The sequence below is a fragment of the Ananas comosus genome, linkage group 20, assembly GCF_001540865.1.
Source record: "Ananas comosus cultivar F153 linkage group 20, ASM154086v1, whole genome shotgun sequence".
Classification (NCBI taxonomy): domain Eukaryota; kingdom Viridiplantae; phylum Streptophyta; class Magnoliopsida; order Poales; family Bromeliaceae; genus Ananas; species Ananas comosus.
Genome location: NC_033640.1, coordinates 7,035,159 through 7,048,273, shown reverse-complemented (window position 1 = coordinate 7,048,273; position 13,115 = coordinate 7,035,159). Strand labels below are relative to the sequence as shown.

Sequence of the window (13,115 nt, the reverse complement as noted above, 5' to 3'; positions counted from 1 at the left end):
CCGCAGTACATCCGTTCGGCGGTCTGTTGGCGTGACCGAATCCGACCAAAGAGGCGAGCTCGGGGCGTGATAGAGTGGGTTATTTATAGGCTAGGAAAACACGATGACGTCGCCTTTTCTATCTGAATGCGATAAGGAAATGAGGAAAAGAGGAAGAAAAAGTAAGTATGGATAGGGAGGTGAAAATAGCAACCATGGTCAGTTGATTGATAGGTCCAATGCAGTTGACTATGTAGTGGCTGAGACTGACCCAAATAAATCTACTCACTAAATTGCAAAAATTTAACAAGAAAAATCTAAATAATATATATAAGTTTATATAAAAGAGGGTTTAAAAATTTTATATCTTTTTTTGAAAAAATGGTAGCACATTATTTACTTTGTCATTAGGAAAATGAACTTAGCTACAAGATATAAGGCAGCTAAGCCTCAGGGCACAAAAAGGATAAGAAAAAGGTTAAAAAAAAGGTGATAGATACCAGATAAATAGGAAAGGTACATAATCAACTGACTTAGCAACAACAACCCTTATCCTATAATCTCACCAAAACCTTAACATTCCTAGTAGCCTCCAATGGATCGAAGCTAAGATTTCTAAAATTTACGTTATTCCTTTCCCTCCAAACCGCCTACCAAATTGCTGCCAGTGTGTTGACCTCTTTTGCTACCATCTGAACGTCTCCCTTTCCTAGAGGCCTCTAACATCATCGTCGATCTTGAAATCCAATTTCTTGTCAAGTCTTGTCAATAAAAGGAAAAGACTAAACACACATCTCATGAAAAGATAATCAATTGTCTCATTGGCTGATTCCAACATCCACTCTTTATTGAGTATGTTATCCAATGTGTAAATTCTTTCCTTAAGCACAAGCCAAATTAAGGCCTTCACTTTCAATGGTATACACAACCTCCAAATCATAGGAGACAAAGTGTCTCTATCCACCATGGAAAGTCCTATTAGACAACGGCAATCCCAGGTACTTGATTAGAAACCTTTAAGTCTTGAAATCCAAAATATACGCTTGCTTTCACGCCCTATCACCCTATTTTTTTTCTCCCCATATAGAGAACCTCCAATTTTGCATTGTTGTTCCTAACCCCAAAAGCTCACTAAAAAATGCTCTACATGAATTTGAAGTTTTTAATGTATTTTTTATTGGTTTCACAAAAGAAAATCATTTCATTTGCATACTAAATGAGTGTCACCTGGCAATCTCTTGTAGGACCAATTCTCTTAAGAAGATAGCCACTAGATATTCTGCCACCAATAAGAAAAGAAAGAGAGACAAGGAGACTCCTTGTTGAACCCCTCTTAACTTTCATTTCTTGATTGATCCACCTCGTGGCTTTTCCATTAACAAGCTCAGCAACCTTTGCATTACAGATACACTATTTTACTCATCTACACTATTTCTTGCCAAATTCCTATTATTCCATAATCTTAAATAAAAAGTTCCAACTGACTTTATCATAAGCCTTCTTGATGTCAACTTTTGCCTCGACCCCTTCCACTACTACTTGCTACTGTACATGACTAATTTAGTAGCTGTCACAAATGAATTTAAAAGCAATCTCCCTTTCAAAAATGCTGATTGGATTTGGATATAAGTACATGCATAACTCCTTTCGGCCTATTAGTTAGGACCTTGAAGATTATCTTCTGAATACTATTGATTAGGCAAATGAGCAAAAAGTCATTAGTTAGAGCACCTCCCTCTTTTTTTGGAATGAAGCAATTAAGGGAATAATCAATAGATTTTATGAAGAGCTTTTCCTTATGCGTGTTCTAAAAAATAGTTCTGTCGCGTTCTAGCCCATAGCGGAAGCGCTCGGATACACCAATAGACATGCCATATGCACCAAGGCGCACCCCGTACATATGAAGCGTCTATCACTAACCTGTTCAAAAACATATGCAAACGAAGTGTATATACAGACATGTATCAGAATCTAAATATATCTACAGAAATATAGCTACTACTGTACATACATCATTCAAACAATCCAAATTAAATAAACACAACTTTGCTGCCTCCCAGCTAAAGATGTACAATCTGCTAAACAAATATATACAACTGGTGGTCCTACTCTAGCACACATCTGGGTAGGAGATGCTATCTAGCTATCTCGTGATCCCCTTACCTTGATCAAACATCAACACTGAGGCTCTGAAATAAAAACAATAGTAAGAGGGCATGAAAACTATTAACAAATAGCTTCTAGTGGAACAGTCGACTACGATGACAACCTACACCACCAGGTCTACTAAAGGTATAAATAGTAAAATGAGCTAAATGAATAATAAGATGTACCAAACTGAAAGTAAACAACAACTGTCATATCTCAACACTAAATACTGAAAATAGTAAATCAGATATTATATGCATCAATTAGGATAACTGTTAAAATAAATGTTGTGTCACCAATCACACTGACCGACTCACAAGTTCAGCCAAGTCTGCGCTGCCTCCTGTCTAGCCCCTACGTATGTAGGCTATTGTCTCAACTATCTCATCACTAGGCTAGCCTCTGAAAGGACTCTCGTGAGGCGCAACCCCAATGGAGTATCATTTCAATATCACTGTCAAGCTCAATTTGGCATTTGCAAGCTATAGTCGAATGCGATAATAAAAAAGATCACAATCATACTATCAGTTGCCCTCTGAAGCTATCGTACTATGTCTCACAATCTATCGCTGTTTATTTGCCCATTGGCCTTTTTTCAATTTTTCATATATCATGTGCCTCCTTGCATCTTTTACATGTTTCACATATCATGTGCCTCATGACATCTTTTATGTGTTTCACTTATTGCAATACATAATTATGATACAAGAAAATGGTCTTAAATAATATAGATATTAACATCTATATAGGTATAGCTCAACATATTGACTGTGTATTCAACTTAATAGGAGTCTCCTCATCAAGATCAAATAGATGTCAACATAATATTATCATCATAATAATCTGAACAGATCATCTCCAACTTACAAAATCATGCATATATAGACATAGAGATTGGTTTGTCAATTTTCGCGATAAGATACCCATCTGGATGAGCTCCAAGGACAGTAGGAAAAGTATGCTCAACACCTCAACACTAACACCAACACCAACACCAACAAGAACCTCAACACTCTCAGCCCCTCAAACATAATCATGATCCTCAAAATCATTCACTGTGTCATGTAAACTTAATTAAAATTCTACTTTCAATTTTTAATGCATCTATTACTTTCCTCTAATCCAACCAAGATGGAAAAAATAATCACCCAAAGTTCTCCTCCTCTCTCTACAATTGCACTCCTTATCTACGATGAATCCCATATCACCAAGAAGTAAAAAATTAGCTTTTGGGCCCAAGATGAGCCATAAATTTTGTCAGGAAGGAATGGATCAAGGAAGGAAGGGAAGAAGGAAAAGTTCTACTGAGCCAAAACGAGAAAAAGGACCTGTTGAAGGAATTAGCCTAATTGTAGGTTGGTAACAATAGTGAAAAAGCCCTCACACAAATCATATATCACCCTCAGTTCAGAACTCAATTTAGGCAACTGAAACCACAGTCAGGCATCCAAAACATCATGTTTCGGGCATTCCCAATTTGCACTTGATCGCCCGAAACCATCATACCTGTGCCCACTTGATTTTTGGGCACTCGGACCACTCCCTTATTGTCACAGCCCGCGACCACCCGCCTATTTGGCCGAGGTCCCGGCGCCGCCGACATCGCCGAATGGACAGGGTTTCCCCTGTACTACGGACAGAGTCTCCCCTGTACATTCAAGGCATCGCAATCAATACAATTCACGAAGGTTCCAACCAGGAACAGATATCAATCAAGATTGTAAGTGGAAGGTATCATACAACATAAACACATCCTAAGTTATTACATTCATTCACTTTCATAGTTTTTACATCACAGTTTCCATTCTTTTTCATCCAAATGCAATCTAAGTTATTACAACATTTACTTACTACAAGTTTGATACATTGTATTCTTTTCATTTTCTTTACCCCTAAGCTATATAGACGGGGTACTGCTAGCTCTGGTCTCTGGGGTAGGGCGCTATCTGCAGAACTACGCCCTCGCCTTGCGCCGCCGCGCCGCACACGTGTGTACCTGTACCCCCAAAACAGCAACACGGGGGTGAGACTATTGTCCATAGTCCTCAGTGGGTTTAGCCACCCAAGAGAACCAGCTCAACCAACAGGTCTAACGAGGCACTGCAACATGTTAGTTCAACAATATACAACAGATATATATATTCAATTGAAATACATGTCATGCCTCACGAAATGCAATATGCAATACCTGTAATCATGCAAGTAGGTTACTTTAACGCTACTTATATTCTTAATCATTCTTTACTCTTGTCATTTAATGTTTACTTTTAGCTCTTAGCTATTCTTTACTTGTAACCTTTCTTTACTTATCAGCTATTCTTATTCCTTAGCCGATCTTTATTCTTTACTTATTCTTTATTCTTTACACTTTGTCGCACTTTTCCACTGGCCATTCTTTCCTAAGGTTTCTCTTACCTTAGTTCTCTATGCCACCCGACTTGGTCTTGAGTCAATCAATCGTGGATAGTCCGCGCACTGTCTAGCTCGAGGTGAAGGAACTCTCTCATGCACCTCGGCTGGCAACAGCTCACCGTACTCCTGTCCTAGCCGTCTGGCGGCGAACAAATCGCACCTCACCCAACAACGGCCTAGGTCCATGACTTAGCCACCCGGCGGCGAAATCGTCGCACAAACGCCACGACAGTGGTTCAGTCAACAGGCGGTAGGATCCGCAAACTGGTTAACCATCCGGCGGTAAAATTGTCGCACACACGCCACGACAATGGTTTTCTAGCTCCTGGGCGGCGAAATCGTCGGACACACCCGACACCACTTTGGGTGTATCATCAAGCTTTGGGATTCCGGAATCCATATCACATTTACCAAGGTTGGTCTTAACCCTATGGAACTGACCTCTCTAGGTTTAAGCCTTTACTCAACCTAAATTAACCCATTAGGTTTAGTGCTTTCACATTCTTAACCTAGGTTTATTACACTAGGAGCATTATTCTTTCCAACCTAGGTTCACTTGACTCTAGGTTAAACACCTTTCATTTCACGACCTATGTTCTTTACAGTAGGTTTAACATCATTCTTATTTAACCTATGTTTAAAACTCTAGGTTAAATGCCACTTGATCTATAGGTTTATTCATGTCCACCTATATATATTCCTTACTTAGCATTCTCAACATGTACTTGCATTTACTGTTTTCGCATCATGCTTATCATGTAATTATGTAGCATTATATAACTTGTTCATCATGCATTCTATATCTCATTTTAACTTATGTCATCAATATGCATTTCATTCTATGCATTATGCTTACATGCATTCACATAATTATCTAGCTTTATTCAATATGCTCATAATGCATTCTATTTAGCATTTACATCACATTATCAACATGCATTATTTAGCTACATGCATCATTTACATGCTTCATTTGCATTTATATGCATCAACATGGATTCTTAGTTTCTTAGACATAAAGGCGACCTAGTCGCTTCGGTAAACCAACCCACTTTAACTCGTGCTCCGATTGCTTGTAGTCACTTGCAATCGGCCTCCCGCGGCAACCGTTGCCCGGTTTGGCCCGAACTCTTGCGCGACTTCCAAACGACCTCCAAATCACGTTCCGTCTTTTCCTGTGCTTATTCCTCGACTCCAAGGTACTCCGGTTCCGATCTCACGATTTTTAGGCGTCTATTCCGCGTGCTGCGGCCATCTGTACGACAAAACACTATTTTGTCAATAACTTCGCGTACACTCGACGAATGGTTAAACCGACTTCGCCAACGCGTTTGTTAGGTCCCCAATTAGGTTTCCAAGGGGTCAAAATAGATCAAAACCCCACATGAGCAAAACCCCTCTTTGGGATGCCCTAATATGACATATGCTTAATACTCCGGATTTGATCTATAAAACAAGCAAAAGAGAGCTTGTTTATCATCTAGAAGCTCAGCTAGGAGCATTCAAACCATTTCTAGGGTGTTTAGAACAAACCCTAGAAATCCACCATTAGAGCACCTTGAAGAACATCATGGATTTCATGTGTTCTTGGTCTCTACATGGTTCTAAACACATTAGAAGCTCCAAATCTCCAAGTATTAGGGTTTAAAAACCAAACCCTAACTCTAATCCCACCATGAGAGGAGACAAATGGTTTACCTCTCAAGCTCCTCCAAGCATGAGGAAGATGAAGATGGAGGTAAGCTTCTTCTTCTCCATCATTTTCTTCTCCTTCCTTCTCTTTTCTTTTTCCTTCTCTTTTCTTCTTTTCCTTCTCCTTTTCTTGCAACCGGTTGAGAGGGAGAGGGAGAGACACGAGAGGGAGAGAGGGAGAGAGATCTGCTGTGAGGGAGAGGGGTTTAGGGCTATTACATTAGGTAACAATTGCAAATAAACCCCTCCAATCAATTATAATTGCAGCAGACCAAATCTTTGCCATTCTGCCAAAGTGTACCGGTACACTTTCCCGTGTCACCGGTTTAACAGCCTTTTTCACTCAAACCCGAGAGTTGCCATTCTTCGGGTCGCTTGTTGTACCGGTACAACCATCAACTTGTACCGGTACACAATGCTCCAGACTTGATTTTTAGCTTATTTTCGACTCTATTTCGCGCCGGACAACGCTAAAACCTTTCTAACTCTTTTAGAACTCATCTTAACCCTTCCAACCTTGATGGAATGTTAACTGGAACTCGTCCATTCATCTTATTCGCATGTTTTAGCCAATTTGGCTAAAGTTCAATAATTCCTTCTGGGTTCCAATATGCTACATTCTCCCAAACATGTTTTCGAACATGTCTCCATCATCTTTTCATCCACGCTAATGCCGAACTTAGCTCACGGCCCAACATAGCCTTTCGGGTTCCGTTTTCGCGCCTACGCGCACCGAAACGCCCGAAAGCTTCCGAACTTCACCGAACCTCACCGGAACCATTCAAATAGTTTTCCAGCCCAACATACACCGTGACTTCATAACTTTAGAAGTCCGGTATGTTACACTTATCATCCGAATCCCAAAGAGTGACTACCTATTCACTACTTGCCACTCTTCACAACCTTATACTCAGACTTACGGGTTGCTATTGTAACTCTAGGCGCCCACAACATTGCATGAGTAGTGACTTTCCTCTTTCTGATCAATCTACGACATAACTAGGCATATGAAAATCCCACTTGAAACTTTTGGGCTTTTGGTCCATCATCTAGATCCTCCGAAACCACACCATTCCTCAGCTAAGCACTTCCTAGGCCCACTACACTTTCCAAGTGTTCAAAACTACCCTGAAACACAAGTTTCAGCTAATTTCACTTTTTCGAGTCCATTTTCGCATCCATTTCATGTCATAATAGCTCTAACTCAGTCTACCACTCTTCAAAAGTGCCAACCATTATCTCATACTACAAACTTACACATATGCAAAGGTCCAATACATTACAATTCCATATGTCCTCCTTGAGTAGATCCCAGAAAGTATGATAGAAGCTTATTGGGAATCCATTTGGCCCTAGTGCTTTATCTCTTCCCAGTTGAAAAATAGCAATCCTAATCTCCTTCATTTTGAAGGGGCTAGTTAATTATTCTAGATTTGTAATTCCTTTGACATGGAGCAGGCTTCTCTAGTCCCCACGCATCACTGGTCGTTGCTCTTCGGATGCAAACATTTCTTTAAAGGATCTCCAAAAGTATTGTTTCTTCTTCTCAGTATTGAAGAATTTTTTGTACACTATGCTCAATCACAGTTATCTCGTTCGTATGTTTCCTACCACTAGTTATAGCATAAAAGAATTTTGAGTTTCCATTACCTTCTCGCAGCCACCGTTGTTTGGCGCTAGTTTTTCACAACACTTCTTCATTGTCTAGAACCTGTATTTTTTCTTTCAGCTCCCTTCTCTAACTCATTAACTCCTATGTCAAATCGCATCCTTCCCAGTCATCGTCTAGCACCCCTCTTTCTAATTAAATTTCAAGTATTACCGTTTCTAAAATGTCAAGAGAGGCCACATACTATATCACTAGTTAAGAACTCGCGCTTCACTGCAGATTTCTTTTTTTTTTTTGGTTATAAACTTGAATCATATATTATGCCATACATAAGAAACTGGGAAGAAAAAGAAACTAATAGGGAGAAGTGAAGAAAAAAGAAAAAAAAAAAAGAAAAAAGAAAACCGAAGAAGGTGTGAGAATGCATAAAGAATTGAAAAAAAATAAATTAATATAAACAAATGCTAATACCGAATAAATAATTGAGTCAATAAGAAGAAACTTCAGTTAACTATAAAATTGATTGGAATTCCTATTCTTTCTTTCTTTTTTATCATCATTGCCTCGAATATATAATTTAGAAATTTATAAAAATAAGTCCACACTACATTCGTAATTTGTACAAATCTTCAAAAATACGTTTAGTCTACAGCATGCATACAAAGGAAAGCCACATGCTCCGTTGATTAGACAGTAGGGTTTCAATTCATTGCAAGTATATTATTATGCAAATTTATAGGTTTAACAATTCAAAGGTCTAGTTCTATGTCATGGTGTAAAAGTTTAACCGTTTACTAAATCCAATGCCACTTTATGACATTATGGTTTACTATATCAAGTATAAATCACTAGTTCCTAAGCACATAACTCTTGTCATTATCCTATCTAGGGTAATTCACTAAGGTTTAAGTTTCCATGAGAGCTTACACATATACTATTCCACAATAGCTAGGGAAAAATCACTTTCTTATACCATATGCATAGGTATTTACAATGTCCATGGTGCATGTCATGCATTTACATTACTAACAAGGCCTCCACTACATGGAGTAGTAAATTATCATGCAAGTGATTTCATTCAATTAATGCCACATGCAAATATCCAACTTGTCATTCGCCCAAGGGCGTTCCAATCATTATCCTCATGTCTACTACATGGAATGCTATTACCGATCCCTACATTGTATGCAATATCACTATATCATATACTAGTTGTTCAACTACATTAGATTTATCAAAACTAGCTTCATGTAGACCCTAACATGCACTTATGTCCCACTGTCAAATTTACCTTGTCTATTCAAGTATATCTCAACAAGCAACTAATTGCTAAGTCTCATTCATTTCACATGTCAAAGTCATGTAGTTATGCTATCGATCTCAAAGTCAATACATTGTCATAATATCAAGCCCTAGGCATCCCACTAGGTTAAAATACAACATGCTTAGCTTCATGTCTAGCCTTATTATTCACTAGGTCGCAATGTCACATGTCCTTGTCGTCACAAGTATATTGTTCATCATGTGAGATAATCACTTTGCTAAGCCATTCACTAGATACCCCCTAAGAGTCATACCATCATTCATACTCTAACATGCTTTCTATGGTTGCATAAGAGAGAATGCATCAAATAGTGCTAGTTCGTGCACAAGTTCACATATAAGCCTCTACTACATAGAGCATCAAATTTGACTATACATAACATGTATGTATTATGTTTTCATAAATTCTAGCATGTCATATTAAGCATGGATAAGTATATAAATATGTCTTAAACCATAAGGAAGACATAGGGGGAGTTCATCCATTTCGATGAGGTCAAACCCACCGGAAGCACTTCGAACCCTTTCGTTCCTTCGAATGAAGTTGTCCTCCAAACTTCTAACACCCTAAGAGAAATTCTAAAGGGTTCAAAGCTATAAAATGACTACTTCAAAAATTACACATAAAAAAGTGTAAAAATACCTTGGGTCAAGAAGAACTTGATCAAAGCCCAAATCGAAGCTAAAAAGCTTCAAATCCAACCTATAAGAGTATTCTACACCCATCAATTTCAACTCAAAAGCCTCAAATCAAGAAACCCCAAATAAAACCCTAGATTCTCATTTCTAGGTTTTCATCTCCGAAAAACTACCAAAATATGAATCAAATGGAAGATCGAAGCTACTAACCTCTCTAGAAGCTCCAAACCAAGCCAGAAGTGAGCTAGGGTTAGAAATCTTTCCTCCAAAAGGTTCCAATCCAAGCTCCAAAGCTTCACCAATGGTGGAAAGGTCACCAAGATGCAAAAAGGAAGCAAGTGGAGAGATCAATCCTCAAATCCAAAGCAAAAGAGAGGGGAAAATCCAAGTAAAATGGAAGAGGAACCCTACCTCTTCTCCTCTCTGGTTGCAGCACAAGAGACCCCAGCCAAAAGGTGTGGGGTATATAAAGTGTTGCAACAATTGCAAGGAGAACCCTAAAAAACATGCAGACTGCACGCAGCACTGCGTACCGGTACGCGGGCAAGAGTACCGGTACTAGGCAGCAGCTCGCCCAAACCCGAGCCTCGGGTAAGCTAGAAAATACACTGCATACCGGTACCATCGCGATGAAGTACCGGTACCAGGTCTAGTACCGGTACCAAGCCGATGCAGTACCGGTACTCTGCCCTGCTGAGTCAACCCAAGAGCAGCCCAAATCCTTCTTTTTAGAGGTTTTGGTGCTAGATTTTCATCCTCACTCCTCGGGAATCATAGGTCGGAACACAGTCGACGACCATACAGAAAACCCAAAAAGGCTCAGTTCATAAATCAAACACTCGAACCTCGCAAATTTGCTAAAGTTCAGTGTGTTACACTGTCGATAATCCGATAATGTTTAGCTATATCTCTTCTAATGCCACTAATAGAATTTGCAAATACTATATAATTTGAAGCGCAATATTTACAAAACTTTTAATTGGAATTAGGCCAATGGAAAATCATGCTATTTTTGTGAGGTGGAGAATGTGCCTAGTTCTTAGATTACAAAGATAGGTACATCTGCATGTCAATTAAAGCAAGCACACTTTTTTGACATCTATTATTTAGGGAACAATCTGCATGCGAGAAAATATGATAACTATTGAAACACATTATAGGTTGTAAAATCACATTTAAGCAACGGAGGTCATGCTCTCTGCAGCAACTACAGCAAACAATATTAGCAAACACAATTGTGTGAGTTAATTAGATACTCAACTTGTGGTAAGAAAATCCCATTGCAAAGCCATTGATGAAACGCCTCTTTTGAAAAAAAGGCTGCACACCTATGAAAAAAAGTGTATGTCATTAGTGTATGTCATGTGTCTAATTAAGTAGAGCATATGAAAATTATTAAAATTTCGGTACCATTTTAACTATGATGTTAATGAGCTTCACCTATAATGTCGATCTATCAGTTTACTCTCAAAGCTGACCACAAGACAGAAAACACTAAAACAGCTCTATAAATTACAGCAAAAAAAAGCTTTTCATAATTTAAAACCTCCTATTTGATATCAAATGTATAAATGCTATTAGTGTTTTATTCAACTTTAGTTATTGCAGGAGCTTCTTAGTAAATCAAACATTGTGGTATGATTGGTGATCAATTGAGCTATTTGATTATGATTGACTGCAAATTTTGACACGACGTGTGAGGACATGATTTATCCGAACTCGTTCAAATCTGATCATGACTGCAACTAAATCATGCAATTGCTACCTTCCTTATTGTCTACTTCAAATCTTTTTTAAAAAAATTAAAGTACTTACAAAACTGATGAAGTTCTGATGGAAGCTAACTTTTCGCTGTTATTGTGAAATTATAGATATTTAAGTTGCTAGCTAATCATGTCTCATTAAGTGACCTGATTAAATAGGTCAAATATATGTTCATGGAACCAAATATATAAATGTCCAACCAAGACAAATCAATAACCGTAATGCATTTTCAATTTTTAGTTTTAACTAACTTCAACTAGTCTTATAGTTTTCTCCAAATTAAAACCGTTAATTTTAAATAATTATTCACATAATGCAGAGATTAAAAATAAAAAAGGAGATAAATTAGCAAAATGATGAGGCAAATAATGAAAAGTAACAGGAGAAAAAGAAAAAAGATTCTCATGAACCTCAGAGGCGATGAGTTGCTTGAGCTGAGACCTCCACATGGCGCTCCCGCAGAAGCAATTGACGGCCTCCTTCACCACCTTCACCAATTCGAACGGCCCCGACAAGTTGATCTCCACTCCCCTCATTCACTGAAATTCCTCCACCGCCATCGCTAGGGTTTCGGTCGTTGACGGCGCGCCGTACATTCTCCTCTGTCGCTTGGAGCAAGAGTCTGTTCGCCTTATCTTCTTCTCTGCCAAAAGTATGTATTGAGAGGGTTTATGGGGGATTAGGAATTAGGAATAAGGATGGAAAACCCTAGAGAGAGATGTAGGAGAGGTTGGAGAGGTAGAGAGCATGGAGCGGTGGGATTTGTGTGTGGCAGTTGAATTTGTGATGGGACGGACGGTGCAAAATCTCCAGCGATATTTCTAGTCGATATTGCTGGATTTGAGAGTCGGAGGACAATGGGATCCGGCCGATATTGCGGGATTTGAAAGTAGGACAACAAGGTCCATGGGATCGCGAGATCTGATGAGATGGGCGGCAGCACGGATCATGATAGATTGATACGACGGAGAGAGAGCGAGAGCGAGAGCGAAAGAGAGAGTAAAGGCCTCGAGGGGCATATCGCCCCGTACAGTGCTCACGTGATCGAGGCGCAGGTGGCGCGTAGGAGGCGGTGGCGGCGCATACGAGGTGGAGGCATATGAAAATCTTTGAGGGCTCGCAAGAGAGAAGAGAAAAAGAGGAAGAGAGAAAGAGGAGAGGAGAATAAGTGAGAGTAGAAAGAGAGGAGGGGAATGAAAAGGGACTACAGACAAAAAAAATTAGTGATCTGTGGGACCCTGCTCTGTGGGACCTACTAATCCAAAAATGCAGAGAGGAGGTTGAGGATTCTCCTTTAATGTATTTGTATTTGTATTGATGATTGATTGATTCGACAAATTATAATCAAGTAATATCAATAACGTAAACGTACAAAGCAATATGAATAATATAAATGTCAAGTACAAGTTAAGTCTTCCAATATGAGTCCTATTAACAATATATCAAGTACTAGTCATAAAAAATTTAGCATAGCAATTTCAAATTATGCATTTTAATTAGGCTAAATTACAGAAAACCTCCCTGTAATAATCCGCTTTTTCACTTTTTC

General features: G+C 38.9%; 1 long non-coding RNA gene across 5 annotated transcripts; it reads right to left on the bottom strand.

Moving 5' to 3' along the window:
• Positions 1,932-12,741, bottom strand: LOC109725834. Of its 5 annotated transcripts, none has more exons than XR_002220348.1 (5): positions 11,977-12,715; positions 10,013-11,130; positions 9,807-9,866; positions 9,670-9,730; positions 1,932-2,168 (listed from the first exon to the last, which is right to left on the bottom strand). It is a non-coding gene; the product is annotated as an uncharacterized LOC109725834 (long non-coding RNA). The 5 variants fall into 5 exon arrangements; XR_002220347.1 differs by lacking the exon at positions 1,932-2,168 and having other exon boundaries at positions 6,311-9,730; positions 11,977-12,209; positions 12,607-12,741; XR_002220350.1 differs by lacking the exon at positions 1,932-2,168 and having other exon boundaries at positions 6,311-9,730; positions 10,013-10,095; positions 10,214-11,130.